The 26460-nt window shown below is 36.1% G+C and overlaps 1 protein-coding gene across 9 annotated transcripts in view; it reads left to right on the top strand.

The window, feature by feature from the left end:
• KLF12 (KLF transcription factor 12) overlaps nucleotides 1-26460 on the top strand; it is a 521468-nt gene that overhangs the window by 318195 nt on the left and 176813 nt on the right. The window lies entirely within an intron of this gene.

Genomic DNA, 26460 nt, shown 5'->3' with positions numbered 1-26460 from the left:
TAATGATAAAGAAATTGGTAAACATTACATAAATTTACACATTTCTTCTTGGATAGTACTACTACTCTTTGTAGGATTTTTATGTAACAACTGAAAATTTGAATTATAATATTTAAATTTAGAGAGGAAATTGGGAATTGGTTTCTCTGAGGTCCTTACATGTCTGTGACATTGTTAATTATGTTTGGTAAAAATTCAAGAGTAACTCCTAAAAGAGAGATACAATATATAATTTCCAAAGCTAGTAGAATAGGGGAAAATGTGTAAAACAGAAAAAAAAGCAAAGTATAGGCATCTTTCTTTTTCTGTTTTTTAACATCAGTGCGTGTGCGCTAAGTTGCTTCAGTAGTGTCTGACTCTTTTCAACCCTTCAGACCTTAGCCCGCCAGGCTCCTCTGTTCATGGGATTCTCCAGGCAAGAATATTGACATGGGTTGCCATGCCCTCCTCCAGGGGATTTTCCTGACCCAGAGGTTGAACCTGAGTCTCTTGCATTTCCTGCACTGGTGCCTCTTGGGAAGCCATTTAACGTCAGAAATGGTAACAAATAGATGATAAAGGCAGAGCAAATGTAAAGCCAAAAGTAAGATGATAAAAATAATGCCAGATGTCACTAATCATAATAAATATAAATGAATGTGATAAACTGAGTTCTGAGTGGCCTCCAAGGTTTCTGGTCTGCCCCACCCATGGGTGCATGGTAATTCAGTGCCCAGAAGAGGACTCTGGGTCAGCTGAAACCTTGATTTTAGCTTGTGAGACCCTGTGCATAGCAACCAGCTAAAATATACTAGATTCCTGATCCACAGAAGCTGTGCGATAATAAATTTGTGTTGTTCTGAGCCACAAAATTTGCAGTAACTTATTATTCAACAATAGAAAACTAATAAAATGGACTAAACACTAAAGCCGAAAGATAGAGATTGTTGTGTTTGCTAAGTTGCTTCAGTCGTGTCTCTTTGTGACCCCATGGACTGTAGCCCATCAGGCTCCTCTGTTCATGGGATTCTCCAAGCAGGAATACTGGGAGTAGGTTACCATGTCCTCCTCCAGGGGAACTTCCTGAACCAGGGATCAAACCCATGCCTCTTATGTCTCTTGCACTGGGAGGCAGTTTTTTTTTTTTTTTTTTAACCAGTGCACCATTTTATTTTAAAAGTGTAATTATATATGGTTTAGAAGAGAAATATCTAAATATAAAAACACAGAAAGATTAAAAGTAAAGGAATGATAAGTTTACCATGGAAATATATTCATTTTATTTTAGGTCATTCAGACTTTTAGTACCGAAAATATAATTAGGTAGTGATAGAGTTTTACTACATATGTTCCATGTGATTAGCATGATACAGCAATTACAAACCTGTGAGTAACTAACGTAGCATGAAAATATATAAAGCAAAACTGATTTAAACATAAAAAATGGAAAATGCTCATATACAGGGAGATTTTAAGGGAAGATAAATTTTATGCCTTTGTCAATTATTTTCATTCCAATCAGAATAAAGTAGTAAAGATAATGATGAATTCTGAAATAGAAGGTATAAGTTGAATAGACTATATAGATCCTTTCATTAATAATAATAGAGAAAATAAGCATTCTTTCAAAGTTTTCAGAATTGTAAGAATGTATAAAAAATATGCCATAAAAGCAAGCCTCACCAAATTTCTGAAAATTCCTATCACACAGCATTTAATTTTATTTTCTGACCACTGCATTTAATTAGGAGTCAATAATGTAAAAAACATTGAACTATGACATCTTTATAAATAACTCATGAATCAGACAAATAGAAATTTTAAAAGTAAAATTGTATTATAATGAAAATACTATATATCAAAATTTGTAAGATACTGTAAAACTCGTATTTATTACCTTAAAACTTTATAAAGGTGCATATTGCTGCTACTAAGTCGCTTCAGTTGTGTCCAACTCTGTGAGACCCCAGAGACGGCAGCCCACTAGGCTCCTCCATCCCTGGGATTCTCCAGGCAAGAACACTGGAAAAGTGCATATTAGACAAAATCTAATCTTGGATATTCATTTTCTTATATTTCATATAAATGTATTTATTATGCCTAAATATATTAATTGCATTATTTTAATGTTTCAAGTATTATAAAAATTACTAGTTCAATTCTTTTTTAATATTGAGTGGTCTTTGTAACTTTGCAATAATTATATGTTCTCTCCAAATAAGTCGGAGAAGGCAATGGCAACCCACTCCAGTACTCTTGCCTGGAAAATCCCGTGGGTGGAGGAACCTGGTAGGCTGCAGTCCATGGGGTCACAAAGAGTCAGACATGACTGAGCGACTTCACTTTCATGCATTGGAGAAGGAACTGGCAACCCACTCCAGTGTTCTTGCCTGGAGAATCCCAGGGATGGGGGAGGCTGATGGGCTGCTGCCTATGGGGTCATGCAGAGTCGGACACAGACAGAAGCAACTTCACAGCAGCAGCAGCAGCAGCTCCAAATAAGTGTTCATTTGCACAATATATACAAAAAATTAAGAGGACCAGTGTTGAAACAGATGACCAGTGTTATTGAAACAGTATAGTAAACAAGTTGTTCTTAATCATGTTATTTTCTATCTCATCATTGAAATTTCTAGTTAAAATCTGATTTTTATCAGTGACTAGATACTTGCAATATGATAAGGACAAAGCGCCTTAAAAAATGGACTTCCCTCATAGCTCAGTTGGTAAAGAAGCCACTTGCACTGCAGGAGACCCTGGTTCGATTCCTGGGTCAGAAAAATCACCTGGAGAAGGAACAGGCCACCAACTCCAGTATTCTGGCCTGGAAAATTCAATAGATTGTATAGTCCATGGGGTCGCAAAATGTCAGACCTAACTGAGCGACTTTCACTTTCAAGGACAAAGAGCTGTGGTTCTTAAAATTTCTCTTTAGATAACATCTAATCTAAAGGAGAGTTTTTAAGTTCTTCCTTAAAAGAGAGCTTACACTGAAAATTAAGCTTTATTATCACTTGATAATAAAATAAATACTTATTAAGTCATGACAGTCGTCTATCCCATGTTACTTAGTTCTGGTGACTTGAAATGGTAATGGTTTCCCTTGAGGGAGACCACTGCCAAGTCGGTGGGTGGTGTTAATAGGAGGTCCTTGTCAGCTTCCCAAGCCTGTACAAGTAGTTCCTTAACTTTGGTTTAAAGTCAGCACCCTGTGCTAAAGAAAATACAAGTTCATTATTGGGCGTATTATAATTCACAATAGACTACTGACATTGCTGCAGTTACATTTTCCTAAATAACTGAATTTGTCACTATTGAATTTTATTGTGAAAAGGACATCATGTCATTTATTTTATATGACATTATGGCTTCTGGTAAGATTGACTAATTGATTTATAATCTGTTCTAATTTACTGTAGTGCATAATTGCTTAAACTTATTGAACAGGCATGAAATGTTTCACAAGGGATGTTTCCCCTCTTTTGTCTTTCAATAATCTGAATGATTTACCTACACAGAACTGCCTGTTTTCCCTATAAAAAGCGATATATCTAGTGTCCATAAAAGTCCCAAGGTCAGATATTCAATGAATTCATAAATACCTCATCTGAAATCATCACAGTGTGAGCGAAGCTCAGTAATAAAAATTCAGAACCGCTACTTCCTTAATAAGTAGTCCGCAGCTCCGGAGGCTGTACTTGACCTCGTCAGAATTTTCCATTGTGAACAGTCCTCAACTTCGTCTTTTCTACTGCCTTTGGTTCCCTGGCTTGCTTTTTCTAACCAGGTTCACTTGTATTCATTTACATTTTTAATGAATTATTTGCTTCAGTGCCTTCTTTTGAGTGGTGCCATATGTTTACTATTTTCATCATAAATTATGAATGCCTTCTTAATTTAAGTGTTATAGTAGAGCTTTTGAAAACATCATCACTGTGAACTACTTCAAATACTTTGAAACATATTAATACATGTTACTGTTATTTTATAACTCTACATTTTCTTTCTTCTGAGAATAGCTTATTAAGTCTTTTTATTTCGCATATTTTTACTTGGAGCTGAAATTAAACACAATTCTCATGTATTATAATTTTTAAAAGTAAAATAGTTCACTTTTAAGAATTTAGACTGAACTAGAAAGTTTGTGTAGTTTTCAGGAAAATCCACAGAAGCAAATTTGGACTTAGGAAAAGAATAATAAAGTAGGGATTTAATTAGCTCATTTCCCAGTGCTTTGATTATAAGATTTAATTTTGTTTAGGACAGTACCATATAAATTGATTTTTAGCTGTGTTATATATAAGAGGTATATTGTTTCTAAAAGTAAAAACACAACAGTCATACCAATGTAAAGCGAAAGAAAATTTGACCAATGGCATTTTGAGCATTGCCATCTATTCAAAATTAGGCTAATGATAAAATGAGAGAAATTTGAGACCACTTTTCAATAAAGCTCTCTTACGAAGCCTCTCTTCTCAGTATCTGACAAATGATTCTCTTGGCTCATTTCATGTTTAGGCTTATCCTCCCTCTTATTTATTTTTAGAGGTTAAATCTACTACAGTGATTTCTCTATTTATTGAAGTTCTTACTTAATAGGAAAGCAGAGATGAGAGCAAACCAGGTCAAATTGATCATTGATTAGGTTGTTTTAGCAGGCTATTATCAAATGGCTAAGACTAATAAAATCACTCATTTAGATCAGTTGCTGAATTTATTATAATGTTCTATGGTAAAATTAAGTGATTAGTTTTCACCTTTGATTTTAATGCCACTCAGCTTATATTTGTTATTACCTGTGTGCACAAACACAAACTTGACAAAGAAAGTCTTGCTATAGGCCTAAAACTGTGAAAATGGAATAGGTGCAGTGTCCAATTCAGTGACCAAAGCGGATAACCAAGGGGGGAAATAAGTCAATGTGATAAAGAAAAGTGCATAATAGTGCCAGCCTCATTCCACTCATTTATTCAGCAAATGTTCCAGTATTGGGGATGTAGCAGTGAAGAAAGTAAAAATCTCTGTTGTCATGCAGGTTCATTTATTTTTTTTCTGGCTGGGATTATTATTTTTAAGCTGAGCTTTGAGCCTTCTACCCCTAAAAGCTTGACTCTTTTCCTGATTATTTCAAAAATTTATCAGACAATAATACTTCTCTCTTTTCCTTATTCCATTGACCTCTTTCATCCACACTTATGAAGATGTCTTAGTCAAATGAGATATCAAAACTATGTAAGACCAGGTAGAACCATGATAGATCAGTGGCTCACGGAGCCCCTTTGGCAAGCAGGCAGGTTCTTTACAAAAAAGGATTCTGGCTTTAAGAACCAAATACTGTACTAATCAAGAGTTCTGCAAGGTCCAACAATGGCCAGCATCTTCCTTGGTGCTCCTAAATTTAATTTCCTTTCTTCTAATCAGTGAAGTGTGACCCCCATTGTTTTGGACATGTTTCTGGCAGAGTCCAGTCTCATCATCTCCACCTTCCCAGTTCTAGCATGCCTACTTGTCTGTCTTACACCTGTCCTCAGGTAAGGCATGGAGGAGTATTGGTAATCCATAAACTATCTGGAAACACTGGAGTTCAAAATGCTGAACGAGTCTCATAGGTTTTCATTCCTGTTTTTGTGTTTATGGGTACATGCGCAAGTGCTAGGCTGCTTTAGTCATGTCCACTCTTTGTGACTCTATGAACTCTAGCCTGCCAGGCTCCTCTGTTCCTGGGATTCTCCAGGCAAGAATATTAGAGTGAGTTGCCATGCCTTCCTTCAGTGGATCTTTCCAACCCAGGGATTGAACCAGCATATTTTAGATTCCTGCATTAGCAAACAGGTTCTTTACCACACCACCTCCACCTGGAGAGCCCTTTCTTATTTACATATGTCATTATATTGAAAGGGATTTGAAGGCCTAAATGAGAAACTTTAGCCACTAAATTAGTTTATACAGGGTTAAGGCATATGGTGCTGACATTGAATGTGTAGATTAAGTTTTGAAACATACTTGCAGTGTAAATGACCAGACATGAAATCCAGACCAAAAAAAAGTCATTGTTCACCACAAACAGGGCCTTGGGCTTCCCAGGTGGCTAGCTCTATGGTAGAGAATCACCCTGCTAATGCAGGAGATGCAGGTTCAGTCCTTGGGTCGTGAAGATCCCCTGGAGAAGGAAATGGCAATCCACTCCAGTATTCTTGCCTAAGAAATCCTATGGACAGAGAAGCTTCTGCAGGGTCACAAAAGAGCAGACACGACTTAGTGACTAAACAGTAACAGCAACAACAGGATGTGTTATAATTAATTCCCTTTTAAAAAATTTAGTTTTAATTGAAGGATAATTGCTTTACAATATTGTCTTGGTTTCTGCCATACATCAACATGAGTCAGCCACAGGAATACATATGCCCCTTCCCTCTTGAACCTCCCACCCCATCCCACCCCTCTAGGTTGTCACAGAGCCCCTGTTTAAGTTCCCTGAGTCATAGAGCAAGTTCCCACTGGATGTCTGTTTTACATACAGTAGTATGTATGTTTCCATGCTACTTTCTCCATTCATCCATCTCACCCTCTCCTCCCCCCACCCCATGTTCATAAGTCTGTTCTCTATGTCTGAGTCTCCACTGTGAAAATGAAGTGAAAGTGAAAGTCACTCAGTAGTGTTGAACTCTTTGGGACCTCATGGATTGTACAGTCCAAGGTATTCTCTAGCCCAGAATACTGGAGTGGGTAGCCATTCCCTTCTCCAGGGGCTGTTCCCAACCTAGGGATCGAACCCAGGTTTCCCACCTTGCAGGTGGATTCTTTACCAACTGAGCCACCAGGGAAGCCCAGGAATACTGGGGTGAATACCCTATCCCTTTTCCAGCCAATCCTCCCAGCCTGGGAATCGAACTAAGGTGTCCTGCATTGCAGGTAGATTCTTTACCAGCTGAGCCACCAGGGAAGCCCTCCACTGCTGTCCTGCAAATAGGTTCAGTTACTTCCCTTTTTATAGGGAACAGGACCTCAGTACATACCCTTCTACGTTAGGGAGATAGTTTACCAGGAGAATCAGAAGTTTCTCTGGGAAATCTTGCTTTGACTCAAGCCCTAATGTAATCCATTCTATTGATTTTTTTCATTCCCTTTAGAAACTGAACCCTGTAAAAATGTAAACTTCCGCTCTACCAAATGGATTCCATCAAACTGATAGAGTTACCTTCTTCAGGCTGTTAGAGCAATGAAAAATATAGAATTGTTCTCTCTTTTATTCATTTGACAAATATTTATTGAACGTAGTCCCACACTGAAAGGACCTCACAATATTCTAAGAAGGACACATACATGGGCGCTGCTGCTGCTAAGTTGCGTCAGTCGTGTCTGACTCTGTGCGACTGCATAGATGGCAGCCCACCAGGCTCCCCCGTCCCTGGGATTCTCCAGGCAAGAACACTGGAGTGGGTTGCCATTTCCTTCTCCAATGCATGAAAGTGAAAAGTGAAAGGGAAGTCGCTCAGTCTTGTCTGACTCTTAGCAACCCCATGGACTGCAGCCTACCGGGATCCTGTGTCCACAGGGTTTTCCAGGGAAGAGTACTGGAGTGAGGTGCCATTGCCTTCTCTGACATACATGGGCAATAATTTTAATACAGCAAAGTGGAAAAAATGGATGGACAGAAAAAGAGAGCTGCTACTGCTAATCGGACTAGACTGTGTCAGAGAAGACTTTTCTGGATGAGGGGACACCTGAACTGCATTTTAGAGGTATCTAGAAGTTAGAAAAAGTGGAGGGTAGAGAAAAAGTGTTTGGGAGAGAATTGTGTACTTCTATTCAGAGGTAACTGAATGTTTGAAGGGTCCCAGAATTTTTGACAGTGTAAGGAAACTACGTGCAACTTGAGACAGAAGAGTGGAGGGATATGAGAGGTGGGTGTAGGACTGTCAATGATTATCAAAGGTTATCATTTGTGCTATATTAAACAATCTAGAATTCATGTTTGATGATGGGTAACTGCATTTTAACCCCCCTTATCCATATGCATATCTTTTTTCCAACCACCTAACAGTTATAAATAATAATTATAAATCGGTTAGATTTTAGCACAGTCATGCTCTAGGAATTGAGTGGAATTTCAAGCAGCCAGCAATTTAACAGAGAGAATTAGATGTTTATGTAATTCATTGACGAGAGGGAGGGGTTGAAGGTGGGTTTGCCTCTCTACCATTGATTTCAGGACACACCATTCATAGCTGCAAAGTAGAGACAGGTAAGCCACCATTGTTATCATTACTTCTAAGACATAAACGGTTTTCAGACAAGTAATTGAACCCTACAGTGTTGAACATTGCTCCAGCTCACTTCCAACTTCCAATACTTGCGTAAGGTATCTTCCTGGCAGAATCTAGAACCTTATTCTTTAAGAAAGCTTATTGCTCTAGCCCCTGTGTTTCAGGGAGATGTAAGGAAACAGTAGTAATGGATGCTAAGCAAAAACTAAGCATGTCTAGTCCAGTATTCTGTTTTATATTTGGAGAAGGCACTGGCGACCCACTCCAGTACTCTTGCCTGGAAAATCCCGTGGACAGAGGAGCCTGGTAGGCTGCAGTCCATGGGGTCGCAAAGAGTCGGACACGACTGAGCGACTTCACTTTCACTTTTCACTTTCATGCATTGGAGAAGGAAATGGCAACCCACTCCAGTGTTCTTGCCTGGAGAATCCCAGGGACGGCAGAGCCTGGTGGGCTGCCGTCTGTGGGGTCACACAGAGTCGGACACAACTGAAGCGACTTAGCAGCAACAGCAGCAGCAGCAGCAGCAGCATGTAGTGTATAAAATGCTGAATGTGGTTTTTCCCTAATTCCCTAAAGAGTCTATCTTTAGGATGAAGGTGATCAGAGAGGGTAAAAAAAGATTATCAACAAGGGAGTAAAAAGTCTGGAGAAAAACACACTGGCTGGCATAGGGGGAGAAAGTACATTTGAAGGATAAAGAGATGGCAGGATTTAGAGGAAAGTCCTCATTGTATTAATAGCTAATTTTGGATTATTGTCAGTGATCATCCCTTTACACTAATTTCTACTTTAACCTTCTGTTTTTCTCTACATAAACGTGCTCAGAGCTCTGAAAGCAAATGTTCTGGCATTATGTGTTTCATAAAGCTGAATGATCATATAGGCATGAGAACAAAGGATCACTTTAAGAATGTGTTTAGGACCACTAATCTGCGCACATACACACACACACACTTTTAGCAATTAGTTACCTCTGAGTGCATTTGAGAATATCTTTCCTCTGTGCCAGAATAAAAAGCAAGCTGTGGATTCAGAATAGGAAACATTTGAAAAGTGATGGGTATAGAATGGAACCAAATTTATGTTGACATGTTCTTCACAATGTTATTATAAAACTGATACAATGTATAAGTTGTTAACTTGTGTAAGTACAATATTATTAGACTGTATTGTTAGGGCCTCTGGTAAATCTCTGACTTGTACAGTTATTCATTTATTTTTCCTTGAAAGATGAAAAAGGAGGCAATGAGATGAAACTGATGATGCTCTGATTAGGTTGTGAATAAGAATGGAGAACCACTTGGTGATGGTAAAATGATCGCAACCTGGGGAGAAAGGAAACTTTCATTGAAGTTTGTAAACTTTAGAAAAGAAAGAGTAGTGGAGGTGTGAACTTAAGAAAGCTGAAATTTTAAAGTGCTGCAAACAGAAAAATAGTTACTTTGGTTCAGAATAAATGTTTAAGTATTTAAATAACTTCATTCTTCACATACAATGTTTTATGGATTAATGTTAACCAGTAGTAAGGTCTATTCTAAGGATACGACTCCTCTTTTTAAAGTATGTGTCTTCTTTTAAATATAATGTATAGCATACACACAGAAAAGTGCACAAATTATATGTGTTGTTTGTTAAATTTTCAGTAAGTGAACAGACATGTAACTACCACCTACATCAAAAAAGAGTAATTTACATACCCTATTCATGCTTCATCACAGCCACCACACTACCTCAATAATAGTGACTGCTGGCTTCTAAAACTAGAGCTTAGTTGTGCCTGTTCTCACATTTTTAAGGTTTTGATCATAGGTATGTCATCCTCATGAAAAACATTCAAAATATTTTCCTTCTTTTTTTTTTTTTTTTACTTTATTTTAATTTACAATACTGTATTGGTTTTGCCATACATTGACATGAATCCACCACGGGTGTACATGCGTTCCCAAACATGAACCCCCCACCCACCTCCCTCCCCATAACGTCTCTCTGGGTCATCACCGTGCACCAGCCCCAAGCATGCTGTATCCTGCGTCAGACATAGACTGGCGATTCGATTCTTACATGATAGTATACATGTTACAATGCCATTCTCCCAAATCATCCCATCCTCTCCCTCTCCCTCTGAGTCCAAAAGTCCGTTATACACATCTGTGTCTTTTTTGCTGTCTTGCATACAGGGTCATCCTTGCCATCTTTCTAAATTCCATATATATGTGTTAGTATACTGTATTGGTGTTTTTCTTTCTGGCTTACTTCACTCTGTATAATCGGCTCCAGTTTCATCCATCTCATCAGAACTGATTCAAATGAATTCTTTTTAATGGCTGAGTAATACTCCATTGTGTATATGTACCACAACTTTCTTATCCATTCATCTGCTGATGGACATCTAGGTTGTTTCCATGTCCTGGCTATTATAAACAGTGCTGCGATGAACATTGGGGTACATGTGTCTCTTTCAATTCTGGTTTCCTCGGTGTGGAAGCCCAGCAGTGGGATTGCTGGGTCATAAGGTAGTTCTATTTGCAGTTTTTTTAAGGAATCTCCACACTGTTCTCCAAAGTGGCTGTACTAGTTTGCATTCCCACCAACAGTGTAGGAGGGTTCCCTTTTCTCCACACCCTCTCCAGCATTTATTGCTTGCAGATTTTTGGATCGCAGCCATTCTGACTGGTGTGAAGTGGTACCTCATTGTGGTTTTGATTTGCATTTCTCTAATAATGAGTGATGTTGAGCATCTTTTCATGTGTTTGTTAGCCATCCATATGTCTTTTTTGGAGAAATGTCTATTTAGTTCTTTGGCCCATTTTTTGATTGGGTCATTTATTTTTCTGGAATTGAGCTGCATAAGTTGCTTGTATATTTTTGAGATTAGTTGTTTGTCAGTTGCTTCATTTGCTATTATTTTCTCCCATTCAGAAGGCTGTCTTTTCACTTTGCTTTACAAAATTCTAGCAATCAGAATCCAACAACACATTAAAAAGATCATACACCATGACCAAGTGGGCTTTATCCCAGGGATGCAAGGATTCTTCAATATCCGCAAATCAATCAATGTAATTCACCACATTAACAAATTGAAAAATAAAAACCATATGATTATCTCAATAGATGCAGAGAAGGCCTTTGACAAAATTCAACATCCATTTATGATAAAAACTCTCCAGAAAGCAGGAATAGAAGGAACATACCTCAACATAATAAAAGCTATATATGACAAACCCACAGCAAGCATTATCCTCAATGGTGAAAAATTGAAAGCATTTCCCCTAAAGTCAGGAACAAGACAAGGGTGCCCACTTTCACCGCTACTATTCAACATAGTTTTGGAAGTTTTGGCCACAGCAATCAGAGCAGAAAAAGAAATAAAAGGAATCCAAATTGGAAAAGAAGAAGTAAAACTCTCACTGTTTGCAGATGACATGATCCTCTACATAGAAAACCCTAAAGACTCCACCAGAAAATTACTAGAGCTCATCAATGAATATAGTAAAGTTGCAGGATATAAAATCAACACACAGAAATCCCTTGCATTCCTATACACTAATAATGAGAAAGTAGAAAAAGAAATTAAGGAAACAATTCCATTCACCATTGCAACAAAAAGAATAAAATACTTAGGAATATATCTACCTAAAGAAACTAAAGACCTATACATAGAAAACTATAAAACACTGATGAAAGAAATCAAAGAGGACACTAATAGATGGAGAAATATACCATGTTCATGGATTGGAAGAATCAATATAGTGAAAATGAGTATACTACCTAAAGCAATTTACAAATTCAATGCAATCCCTATTAAGCTACCAGCCATATTTTTCACAGAACTAGAACAAATAATTTCAAGATTTGTATGGAAATACAAAAAACCTCGAATAGCCAAAGCAATCTTGAGAAAGAAGAATGGAACTGGAGGAATCAACTTGCCTGACTTCAGGCTCTACTACAAAGCCACAGTCATCCTTCTTTTTTTTAATTCTAGAAGAATTTGACATGATTTGGGTTATTATTTAACTATTTCATAATTTGTTTGAAATAATGATTTCATAAAGCAAAATCTGGGCCTAGAGATTTGTAAGTCAGAAGAAGGTTAAATCAGTTTCTGGAAGGGCATTTCAGATTTTCCATTTTTTCTTACGTCAGTTTTGATAAATTATACTTACTAAACAATTTCTATATTTTATCAGAATTTTAAACTCTTTCAGCATAAATCTGTTCTTAACATTCTCTTACTATGTCTTTAATGTCTGTAGGCTTATGTTTTTCTCAAACCTGATATTGATAGTGACTGCCTCTTCTCTATTATTTTTGCTCCAGGTTTATTGATTTATTGGTTTATTGCAGTGATAAGTTTTGAGAGTAAGTTTTATGTTCTCTGTTGTGCATTTGTTTTCTGTTTAATTAATCATACTCATTGTTTTCTTTTTCTATCCTTTAGGATAAACTTGCTTTTCTTTTTCTAACTTCTTTAGGTAAATGCTTAGATAATTGATTATAAACCATTTTTTCTTTGTAATTATATTTTAAGTATATAAGTTTTCATCTGATCACAGCTTGTCTTTATCCCATAGGTTACACATACCATATTTTTATTCTTATTTGACTCAAAATATTTTCAATTTTTTTATTGTAATTTTTCAACCAGTGGGTTGACTTTAGGTATACTGCTTAATTTCTTAGTGTTTTAGAATTTTCTAAGTATCTTTCGTAATTGATACCCAGCCTTATTCTACTATGGTCAGAGGAAATATGCTAAATAATTTTAACCTTTTGGAATTATTAAGACTACTTTACAACTTACCCTTTGTCAAAGTTTGGTAAAACAGCCTCTCAAACAGAAATACATATAATTGTTATCAATTTATAACTACCTGAAAATAGCCTTTAAAAACATAGAAATAAGGGACTAAAATGAGAAGTAGACAGACCCATAAATATAGTGTGAGATCTTAGCACACATTTCTCAAAAGGTGATAAATAAAGGAGATGAAAAAAAAAAGAAAGAAAGAAAAGGGGCATAGTCTATAGAAAACCAAGAAAACCAGTACAATTAACAAACATACCTTAGTTGATCAATTTCGAACAATGTACTTGATATATCCCCAGTTTTAACAGGACTTCCCAAGTACTCATAAACCTTTATTATCTTTAATAGCTTTTTCTGAGATTACAGTGCATATTTTACATACTAATGTCCACCATAGAGTAATACTTGTATCTAGACATAGTGAATATTTTGGAATATTTTAACTCTATATGTCCATCTCCTTCTGTATATCCTGGATATGGATATCCGTATCCATTGGGCTTCCCTGGGGGCTCAGCTGGTAGAGAATCTGCCTACAGTGCAAGAGAACTGGGTTTGATTCTGGGTTGGGATGATCCCCTGCAAAAGGGATAGACTACCGATTCCGGTATTCTTGGGCTTCCCTGGTGGCTCAGCTGGTGGGAAAGAATCTGCCTGCAATGCAGGAGACCTAGATTCAATCCCTGGGTTGGAAAGATCCGCTGGAGAAGGGAACAGCTACCCACTCCAGTATTCTTGCCTGGAGAATTCCATGGACTATATAGTCCATGGGGTTGCAAAGAGTTGGAAACCACTGAGAGACTTTCATTTTCATCCATCTCTTTATTTGTGCGATATTTAAACCTCAGTGAAGTACTACTGCTGTTATTATTGATATATGGTCATTATTCAGTTAGATTTACTTGTATTTACCTTTTTCTTTTTCTTGATGCTCTTTTTTTGAGTATTTCCATGTTTTTATACAATTATTTTCCTTAGGCCTGAGGAATTTTCTTTTGTATTTATTTTTGTATGGTTCTGCTGGCTAAGAATTCTGTTTTTATCAAAAATGCCTGTATTTTGTCTTGATTTTTGATAGAAAAATAGGGTTGTCAGTTGTTTTTTTTTTTCCCATTCAACAATTTAAAATAACTCATGGTTTCCTGACTTTCATCATTTTTGTTGAAAAGTAGTTCTCCAGTCAAATATTGTCTTCCTTTCTTCAAGAATTTATAATTTTGATGTGTGTGTCCTTGTGTGTGTTCGTGTGTGTGCACATTCATGCACCTTAGATTCCAGTTTTGGAGTAAACTTGACTTTCATGTTTTCTTAAGTATGTTATTACTGTTTTTTGAAACTCTGTATTTGATAACTCAGAAAATTCTGAATCACCAGTGCATTTTTATTGTGTATTTGTCTTGTTTTAAGAGATGTAGAATACTCTCCTTCAATGTTTTGTAGTATTTAAGGGAATATTAAGCATGTGATTATGTCTCAAAAGAGAAGTAAAGGAGTTAGAATGATAGCACCTCTCATCGTTTTCTTTCTTGGATCTTAGACCTTTAAATCTTAGTTACTTTAGCTGCTCAGTGTCTTAAAATTTCACTTTTTGAAGTTTAATGCATGTTCTTTTATTATTCCTAGCAGTCTAGTTCGTCTTACACAAGCTACTCTGCCTTTGCTGAAATGAAATTCAGCCCTTTACCCACATTTTATCTGTTATAAATTACCTTGATTGTTTTAGATTATTTTGTCTCATCACTTCATCACCATGAAGCTCCTCATTAAAAAGTTTTGCGTTTTAATATATACTGTGAGACAATGTTGATAAATGTATGCAATCCACTTTTGAGAGAATATGATCTATAGAGCTACTTCACTATTTCTTTTTTATCAACTAAGATGTGCAAAGTCATGTTTAAAATTCACCTATCAAATTGACCTTAACATTTGCTTTTCTTTATCGATTCTATTTTCCCATAATTATTTTTAATTATTTTATTATATAATGTGTTTTTCATCATATATTTTTTATGATGATTCTCCCTATACATATACTATACTTGGAAACTGAAGCTTTTAAAGCTGTTCATTCTTAATTATGGGCTTTCCTGGTGGCTCAATCAGTAAAGAATCTGCCTGCAATGCAGGCGACCCAAGGTTCGATCCCTGAGTTGGAAATGACATCCCACTCTAGTATTCTAGCCTGGGGAATCCCATGGATAAAGGAACTTGGAGGGCTACAGTCCACGGGGTTGCAAAAGAGTCTGACACGACAGTGACTAAACCACCATCATTTATACTGAATTGAAAACTATCGCTCTCTACCAACCTATGCAGAGTTGTCAACATTAAATCTTCTTCATAATCCTTATTTTTATGGTCTTCCTTTATATAACCCTTTTATTGCACTTTTATTCCATCATTTCTCTGTGAACTTTTCATGTCAGGTATTCCAGAAAATTTAGCACAAGTTGAATGGTGAACTTTGTGTTGATTTATCTTCCTGTTGAATAGAATTTTCAGCAAGTTCTGCCTTTCCACACTAATATCTGAACTCCTCTGTAACTTAAAATCCTTCTGGTTAGACTTACAGCCAGTAATGTGTTCCTTTACTCATAGTAAGAATATTCTTGTGTCAGTAAGTGGTATAAATAAACCCTTTCCTTCAATCTTTTACAAATATACATCAAAATGTTATCCTTACTCTTCATCTGGGGAGTTTGTAGTGTGGTATAGTTTGTGTGTATTTGTCAGAGGATAAAATGTAAATCAATGATTTCCCTTCAGACCCCAGCCCCTTTTCATATGGTATTGCTTATGTTCTATATCATCTACTGACTAGGGAAGGTATCAAAAAATGTAACAGCTTATTAAAATTCAAATCTAGTAATTTAATCCAGCTAACCAGTAAAGTATAGCTATGAAAGAAATCAGTTCGTAATTGAAATAAAGGGAAAATGGATAATGCCACCTACATGTAACTTTTTATGAATCAGGATATCTGCCATATTCTTTATAAAATTAAGGAATAATGATTCAAATTTGAATTATAGTTTAGAGTTATATTTGCAAGAAATTATCCAGCACCAATTTATTCAAACCAAGAGAAGGATTTTTTCATTCCTTAACTATCTTACCCTTTAACTCTGTGATACATAGCACAACTTTAATGAAAAAAATGTAGAAATGATTTTTTGGTATCATTTAATCCAGATTCATAATATCAGTTAAAAGTTCTGAAAATTTAGCAGTTGAAAAACTCATTTACATTTAAAATCTGGACTAAACCAATGTGCCGATATTTAGTTTTTATTTCTAACACTTAGTGCAAATGCTCCTTTGCTTTACTGCCGAAATATTACTGTGAGAAGGCAGTTCCACTCCAAATCCTCTTGGCGGTGTACTATTTGCCTTCCTAGAATCCTAAAAGTTTTGACATATGTGGTCTCAAAAGTTTAAAACTTTTTAAATTGTGCATTTTTAGTATATTCCAAGTGTTTTTGATAGTTAGATCTTAAATATGTCCAACTGTCTTCTGCAGAAAGATTATGAAGAAATTTTAACACTTGACCCTAAAGTGTGCTAATATAATATATTGAATAATCACGGCAGTGACATTTTATGGAAGCTTAATTAATAGAGACTATCAGGTATATAATAGTTATCTCTGATTTTAGCTCTAGAATAAAATAGATCAAATAATAGCTATAACCAAAACATACAAACACAACTTTAGTTAAGTGCTTTTGTGTCAGGCAGTGTACATTCAATAATGTAATCTTCAAAACTCCTTTCAAATGTGGGTAAAAATATAAATATCATTTGTTAGTGAGGAAATGAAGTTTAGAAGATAAGCAACTTGCTTGTAGTCACATACCTAGGGCAGAGCTGGGGTATGAACCTAAGTCTATTAATGTTCATAGTCCATGACCTTTATACACCTGCTTTCGTGTTAAAATATATCCTTTTTAATTAATCATATATGATATTTAATATGAAATGCAGTTTCTCAAAAAACTCTTGATTGTCTTCATGTCAATTACCTTCAGGAAGAAAATGCTAATAGTGAATCAACTTTCTTTTGTCATCTAGCATGTATCTGGGATCCTCCCTTCTGCTGTCAGTTGGCTTGTGCTCAAGAAATACAAGTGAATTTTAATATGAGCTTGAGAAAAAGAATATAATTATGGCAGTAAATCTGCTGGAATCATATAATGAATTTAAAACCCAATATAAATGCATTTTGGATTATCTGTCATTTGGGATTACTTAGATAACGATCCCTTATAAGACTGTAGATAATTGAACATTGGTTATTTTACTGCAGCTGAAAGTATTGATGGTAAGGAGAAAATGAACTATGTAAATATGAGTTTGCTTATTTGTTTAATAATGAATTTGAGATTTCATCACAGGCATTATTTAAAGCCAAAACATAGAGTAACTTTATCTCAGGGGAATTAAAATTCTATTATTTCAATCAAAAAGGTGATTCATGTGCCTGATTCTTTTCTTTTACTTATTTATTCAGTAATACATAATTGAATAATGTGCAGTTGTTGTTTTCTTAGAGCCATTATGAAGAAACTAATGAAGGAAAAATAATTCTATTAATAATAGATGTTTGTAAAGTCCATGAAAGCTTTTACTTAACCTTTTTGTCCCCTTCTTCTTTATGAAACACAATCATCTTTAAATTGCATGAAATGAAAAGAAAATGTCCTATGGCAGTGATTACAGTGACGTCAGTCTTTCCTGATCCCCTGGAGGCATACAGTATAGAATCAGCTGTAGAGATCAGTGTTTCATTACAGGTGAGGTTTGTTGTCAGAGACCACGTGGAACTGTGTCTTGACATTGCCACTTACCACTGAAGAGCCACTGGCACATTTTTTAACCTCTTCAAGTGTTTTATATCTGTAATGTGTGACTAATAATAGTTCCCTATATTGGGATATGAGGATTAAATGTGTATATCACAATGAATATTCACACGTCTGTAAGTATTGTTATCATTCAGTCACTAAGTCATGTCCGATTCTTTGCAACTCCACCCTTTATACATGGGTGCAAGTGATTCAAGTTTGAAGTCTAGACAGAGCTGGCAGTAGCCATCATTTTGTTGTTGTTTAGTTGCTAAGTCAGGTCTGACTCTTGTGCGACCCCATGGACGACCCCTTGACCCCTGCTAAGCTCCTCTGTCCATGGGATTTCTTAGACAAGAATACTGGTGTGGGTTGCCATTTTCTTCTCCAGAGGATCTTCTTGCCCCAGGGATTGAACCTGAATCTCTTGCATTGGCAGGTGGATTCTTCATTGCTGAGCTACCAGGGCTTCCTAGCCATCTTTTGGGTGATACCAGAAGCCCCCCTAGAAAGACACATGCTTAATGCAGCTCAGATCATCAACTGTACTTACCACTTAAGCTCTTTGAGTCAACCCAGCCCCACTTGACTTTTACAAAAAACAAATATATCTGTATTCTTCTATTTATGCACCTAAGCACAAGTGTGAGAGGTAAACAATAAATGCATGTAAAATCAAGGCCTATAAACACACATACATATACACACATCCACATATATAGATCATAAACTCCTCAAGTTAATTTTTGTGCATATTCTCACTGTATACATACACAGTGCATGCATGCATGCATACACACACACACACACACACACACACACACCCTCCTTTAATTTTTAAATGTGCTGTATGGTAAAAGTCAGAGGAGTGTATACATGCTAACTGACATTCTTATTAATATAGAAACCAAAAGACTGTTTAATACATCTTGGACTCTGTGGGAGAGGGCGAGGGCAGGATGATATTGGAGAATGGCATTGAAACATGTAAAATATCATATGTGAAACGAATCATCAGTGCAGGTTTGATGCATGATATGGAGTGCTTGGGGCTGGTGCACTGGGATGACCCAGAGGGACGGGATGGGGAGGGAGGTGAGAGGAGGGTTCAGGATGGGGAACACATGGTGGATTCAAGTCAATCAGTGTATGGCAAAACCAATACAATATTGTAAAATAAAATAAATTAATTAATAAAAAAAGAAAAAAATAGAAACCATACACACTTGCCCACAGAGATGAACATACTAATATTTTCACTGTATAGATGGATTTACATGATTGATGCATATGGAGAAAGTTGAGGGAAAAGATGAAAGGAAAATAAAGGAATCAAATTTTTTTTTATAATATGAAAAATAGGACAGTAGAGGGAAAATGATGGAAGGAAAGTGAAGGTAGCTTAGTACGTCATTTCTCAAGCTCAGCCATATTGAACTTGAGTCTTTGTTGCAGAAACTGGACTGTTACCCTTTTCCCTCAGTTGTGATAATCAAAAATGTCTTCAGACACTCTGTGCTCTGTATCCTGTGGGAAAACCACCCTACAGTGAGCTACTTCCTTAGTTGTAAGAAAGAATGTCAGGTACACTGGTGAAATTGTATGGTAGTGAGAGAAATGAATAAAATGGCATTCAGTCAGTTTTTTTAATGAAGGAATGGACAGATGGAAACTTGAAACACTAATTTTTATATGTTATAATTAAGTTAATAAGTATATTTACTGTTTGTTAAGTTTCCAAGATGGGGTAATTTTATAGATTTATTCAATGTTAGAGTGAGTGAGGGCTTTAGAGACCAAATGGGACACTGACGCATGCTGGGTGATGAAAGAACTGTATGAAAGTGGAGTTTTCAATGGACTCAGTGCCTGGTTAGAAACCTCAGAGTGCTTTGGAAGCACGCAAGAGTGGCGTCTCATCAGGACAGGTGGATTCTGGTACAGGTCACAGTGATAACAGAAAAGTGACTGTGCAAAGGCGTAATCAGAGTCATTTTTGATTAGAAATAAAGGAAGAGAGTAAACTGGCTACATAAAATAGAACTTTAACTTGAACTCAGGTAAGTACTCTTTTTACAAAACCACATTTCCTCTCACTTAGTTTTCCCTTTACTGAACTTCAACTGCTTTTATTGGGGAACATAAATCTTTGGTCAAACATAAAGCTTTTTTTTTTTTTTTTCCATTTCTGAGTATTTGGTTTATAAGAAAAGGAACAAAAGAAGTTACGTAGATGCTGAGCTGACTTTTTTCACCTGTATTTCTAATGTATTGCTTACAAATCTAATTAGACTTTTGTTTTTTTCATTTTATCCCCCCATCTTTCCTCCTTTCTTTCAAACTTACATCACATACAGTGTGGCCAGAGCACCAAATACAGGATGCTGTTCCTAAGTGACAAATGATTTTTCCAGTTGTGGTTATCAAGAATACCTGAGGGGATTGCCATTCCTTCTCCAAGGGCTCTTCCTGACCCAGGAACCGAACCCCTGCCTCCTGCATTGTAGGCAGATTCTTTACTGTCTGAGCCGCCATGGAAGCCCAAAACTTAATATGGAAACACATAGGAAATAAATATGAAATGGACATTATAATAGTTGCCTCATGCCGTTAAGGTTGTTGTGTGTTGGATATATTGGGAAAGTGAGCAGGTGCTTACCATACAGCTCTCTAGGCAGTGCTCATTTCTGTACATTTTTATATTTGCCAAATATTAATTTCACATGAGCTGCAGGAAAAAATTTCTCAAAGACATAAGTCCTCACTGACTTTCCCTTCTCAAGGCTCCCAAGGACAGCATGGGAGGTAAATTCAGTCTTAGCAGTCATTCTTAGGTTTAGATCATAGATCCACATTGCATTGTTCTTTCAACTTCTGGGAGGATGCGCCTTTTTTATAAAACTGGAGAAAATTTTGCCAGGTAGCATGTAGGAAATTTTAAGTATATTTATTTTTCCTGCATTTAAAAAAGCAATCATTAATATTGCTTTTACAATTAATTAGTATTGAATTAGCTATTTTATGATTTCGAGATCCCTATAATACTTATTTGAATGTTTACTTGTCAGGTTAAAGAGCACAATTTTGTTTCCTCAAATTCCTTTTTAATACTTCCCATTCTTTATAGCTCAAGGTTGAAACATTCCCCATTGTTTATACATGTCATGTTTTCTGAATGTAGTTCACAAAAAAGTGATAAGACTCTCCTTAAATCTCTGGGTTGGGTAACAGTTGCTTCTGTAGTGGCAAAGGAGAAAATCCTTTTGTAGTGTCCTCAGATTCTTGACAGTGCTGTACTGATCATATAGTGATGGTCACTAAATACTGGTTGAGTGAAAGCTTTTCATCAAAAACATACAAAACTTTGTAGTATCCAAACATTGATATGTAATTGTTGACATTAGTTTTCAAGTTTGAAAATGTTTTCCAGGTAAACTATGAGGCAGCAGCTTGAGATTCTCAGAAAAATTCATAGTTTAAACCCACTTGGGTTACTGCAAACGCAGACTTTTATTAATAGTTACCAGTTATATTTAATTCTTTTCTTAGTTTTATTGCAGGTTATATAGGTAGCTATCAGGGCTTCCCTGATAACTCAGTTGGTAAGGAATCCGCCTTCAATACAGGAGATCCCAGTTTGATTCCTTGGTCGGGAAGATCCGCTGGAGAAGGGATAGGCTACCCATTCCAGTATTCTTGGGCTTCTTCCCTGGTGGCTCAGCTGGGAAAGAATCCACCTGCAATGCGGGAGACCTGGATTTGATCCCTGGGTTGGGAAGATCCCCTGGAGAAGGGAAAGGCCACCCTACCCATTCTTGCCTAGAGAATTCCATGTACTGTATAGTCCATGGGGTCACAAAGAGTTGGACACGACTGAGTGACTTTCACTTTCATATAGGTAGATGGGCGTCCCTGGTGGCTCAGTGGTAAAGATTCCACCTGCCAACACAGGAGATTTGGGTTTGTTTCCTGGGATGAGAAGATCCCCTGGAGATGTAAATGGCAATCGACTCCAGTATTCTTGCGTGGAGAATCCCATGGACAGAGGGAGGCTGGTAGACTACAGTCCATGGGGTTGCAAAGAGTTGGGCGCACCTCAGCGTGGTTGAGTTACACTCTTGTGTTAATTTCAGGTGCACAGCATAGTGGTTCGGTTATAAGCATATTCATTCCTTCTCACATTCTTTTCCCATGTAGATTATTACACAGTATTAAGTAGAGTTCCTTGTGCTGTGCAGTAGATCCTTGTGGGTAATCCATTTATATATATGTTGTATGTACTTTAATCCCAAGCTCCGTATTTATCCCTTCTTCCACATTTCCCCTTTGGTAACCATAAGTTTTTTGTTTGTTTTTTTAAATCTGTGAGCCTGTTTCTGTTTTATAAATAACTTCATTTATATCATTCTTTAAAATGTTATTACTTGTTTTAAGGTATTTAACGACTCTTGAGACTTCGCTCACTAGCATTCCTGAAAGTGTGTATCTGACACTTACTGCTGTCCTGCAACAGAATAGAATGTCCCTTTACTACGTCGGTGTCAGCATTACTAGTATCGTTTTAAAAATCTGTGTTTCTTTTAATGCTCTGTCCCAGCCAGGAGGAGTGCTGAGCTTAGATTTCCCCAGTCACTGTCAATCACATTTGGTTAGCAGGAGTCTCCTCTGCTGGCAAGCTCTCTTTTTCAGTCACATCAGTCTTCTTCCCTTCTGTCTTCCTGTTCTGCCTTTGTCTTTCCTGAAGCTCTAGTCTGCCCCTTCTCCCCTTTTGCTCAGATGCTCATTTGATGGATGAAATCAACAGGGGCTTGATGTGTATAGTTAATTCTCCACGTAAACCTATTAATTATGTACGCCTCTGTGTGCCTCGCGGCAGTCACAGCTTAATGAGGGACCACTTCAGAAAACCTTTGGACAGTCTCACCCTTTCATAGTCTTAGAAAGACCTGCGTGCATCTATATTCCATTTACCAGGAAGCCAAAATATGAAGCTAGAAAAGTTAGTTTGCATGAGTGCATTTTGCTGATTTGTAAGTGGAGCATTTAAACACTATTGCTTTTCTGCTTCTGCCACTTTCCTGTTGTTGCTCTCTCTGACCTCAGAGTTGGGTGGGAAAAAATGGATTTCTCTCAGCTTTGCCATTAGTGTTGTTTGGCTCGTTTGTGGATCTCTCTTTAAAGGCATTTTCTATGAGCAGGGAAACATGTTGGGCTTCTCTTGACTGCTTGCTTGCTTTAAATATCCAAAAATAAAGCCTACATTTTTGCAAATATACCACCCTTTACATAAAAAATGTGTTATTGCTGTATAGGTTTGTAATGTGTTGTGGTTTCCAGTTGTAGCACTGGGTATCTCTGCTTCTCTGAGGTCATTTTCTAGTCTGAAATTTGATGTTTTCCAGTACTGTGAAATAGCCTTACAAAAATAACTCTTGTGGTGAATGTTTTGTGAAATCAAAAGCAAGGTCCATCTGGTAGCAGACAAGATTAATCTGTTTGAGAATGGTAAACATTTTGCATATTTTAAAATATGTAACTAGCACAGAACATTTGCCTCAGGCACTTGAATAAGTCTGTGGTTTAGGGTGAAGATTCAAATGAACTTTTTATTCCTAAAAGTCTATAAAATATGCTTTCTTGTCTTGTATGGTAAAACTTCAATATCTTAAATCAGTCACTGAATAATAATAGTCTTTTAAAAACAAAAGAACAAAAAAAGGTAACCGTGATATAGTAAAGATAAGCCTAGAACAGTTAACCCTTTTTTAAAACATTGTAAATATTATAATAATTTTGGTTTCTTTTATAAAAAATTATAAATAAACTAATAGATAAAATTGAATCTTATATTGAATTCAGATTAATTTAAAATAAGTAAGTGGGCTTTACTTTTTTAGTAGAGATTCATTACTTCCAGAATAATTTGGCAGAATGTACTTAAGAATTCCATATACTCACCCCACTCTGTCACAGTTTCCCCTATATAGAGTCTTGCATTTGTGTAATATATTTGTTGGATGTAATGATTTAATGAACCTATATTGATTCATTATTAAGTATAGTCTGTGGTTTACATTAAGGTTAATTCTTTGTGTTGTACACTTCTGTGAGTTTTGATAAATGAGTGGTGACGTGTAACCACCATTGCAGTAACATACAGAAGAGTTTCATTGCCCTAAAAATTCCCTGTGGTTCTCTTTTTCATCCCTTCCATCCTGTCCCCCACGCCCCTGGCAACCACTGATCTTTTTACTGTCTCTGTAGTTTGCCTTTTCCAAAATGTCATAGAGTTGGACCCATATAATTTATTTTAACATGTGTTTGCATGGTTTTCTGAAGTTAAGTTTAACAGTAATTGCAGGAAAATAGGAGCAAAACTAACTTCTTATACTTCCTTTTTTGACACTTCTAATAGTGACACTATTTCTTTACCTCATTTGACCAATTAAATGGAATTTAAGTGGTTTAATATTTTGAGCATAAATATTCTCATTCAGCAAATATGTTTGAGTGTTCACTGATTATGTGGTAGTACAAAATACTATTAATTTACATGTTGCACATTATGCTCATGTCCAGACATGTTTGTCAGTCTTTTCATTACTTAAGAACATCTGCTATTAATTTTTTAAAAAATGCACAGATAGAATAGAATTGCTTCTGTCTTCTACCACCCTTTAGGAGAAGCCTCCCCACCTAAGGTTTGATCCCAGCTTTACAACACATAAGTCCTAAACTAGAATTTCAGATGTGCAGTCAACTGTTAACATAAATTCTGATTGCTGTGGGTAAATGATAAGATTCAGGAAAGTTCTGGAAAATAAATAACTCATGGAAAAATGTAGTAACTAAGATATAAGGAAAATTTAAAGTTAAATGTGTGTATTGAATCCTTTAAAAAGGCCAGCATGTTTGCAGTTTGAATATGAAAGCATAAAAACATAAATGTAAAATCACAGAGAATCCATTATGTTATGCATATGTTCTGAATTTTTTAGGGAATCAATCATTTCTTAAGTTGACACTTGAGAGATTGAGATAAAGTTGTTTAATTAAATATTCATTGAAATATCTTCCCCTTTAACTCATTCAATACTTTGGAAACCAACTTCTAGATTGTAAACATAAAAGATATCTACTTGTTTCCTTTTATTCTCTTGTCCATACTTTTTGAAAAAATATAATTTGTCTTTCCTTTTCTGAGTATATACTCTGCTTTAATTTTTTCTTGGTCAGTTTTCTAAAGTCACACTTTTACAGCAGTTGTGTTTAAGAGTTTGCCCTTGAACATGTAGAGTAAAGAAGAAAAATCACTGGGCTTGAAAGCAGTGTGAATGATGATTGTCAGGGCATATGTAAGACAAATCTTGAAAAACAGGCTTTCCTTTTTAGTAAAATAACACAATAGAGAGGAAAATGAAGTTGATGCTCTTTCACAAATCGACGTCTGGTGCCTTTCACACTGAGGGCAAAGATGGCCAGAGTTGAGCAGCTTGCTTGCTTTAAGCGTGGTGCTCATATTTTTAAAATTTCATATACTAATGAGGAAAACTAAAGTGTATACCTATTGTGCATTTCATATAAAAAGAGGAATTCAGCACTTTAATTATAAAATGTATTTGCATTTAAAATAATGCAGTATAACCTAAAAACTCAATGAAACAGAAGTCATAGATTTAGAGTATTCCCTTTTTATGTGAAATGCACAGGAAGCTTTTTTTAAAATTAATTTATTTTTTATTGAAGGATAATTGCTTTACAGACTTTTGCTGTTTTCTGTCAAGCCTCAACATGAATCAGCCATAGGTATACATGTATATATATCCCCTCCCTTTTGAAATTCCTTCCCATCTTCCTCCCTATCCCACCCCTCTAGGTTGATCCAGAGCCCATGTTTGAGTTTCCTGATCTATACAGCAAAAGCACCTCGCGTGAAAAGTGCATATTCAACTACTCACCAAGTCAGACAGTGAACCTTACATAAACTGATTGTCTGCTGCGACACAAGAAACAAACAAAGCTCAGCAGTTTCATCTCGTGATGAGACTTATTAAACAATGGCTGACATCCCTAAACAGTTATTTTAATGTATTTATGTATTATTGTCATAATGGATTCAAACTGTTTTATGGATTGATAGATGATATTTATATTGTGAAACTAAGAGATAAAGCCAGTCAATTAAAATGTATTCTATCAACTGTTAACATGATCATCCGACAAGCCAATCTAATGAAGCAAAAAAGAGAAAAAAAATTAAACAGTGTCAAATGACTATCTTCTATATGTTAAGAGAGAATGTGTATTTAAAATCTTACGTGGAACCTAAAAGTGCTTAAAATATCTCAACATGTTCAACTACTTTTGTAATATATACTAGGTTGTTTAGCTAACAGAGCACCCCTACAGTGGCTATATAATGCAGCTCTGCATCAGAATGTCTCTTATGCTGAGTTCTGTAAATCAAGTCACTCTGAGAGCTACAATAATAGATTTAGGTTCTGCTTAGAATTTTTAGTTCTAAAAAAGGAAGCACATTTGTTTCTGTCCCATA

Source organism: Ovis aries, chromosome 10 (genome assembly GCF_016772045.2).
Source record: "Ovis aries strain OAR_USU_Benz2616 breed Rambouillet chromosome 10, ARS-UI_Ramb_v3.0, whole genome shotgun sequence".
Classification (NCBI taxonomy): Eukaryota; Metazoa; Chordata; class Mammalia; order Artiodactyla; family Bovidae; genus Ovis; species Ovis aries.
This window is presented reverse-complemented; position numbering and strand designations above follow the sequence as displayed.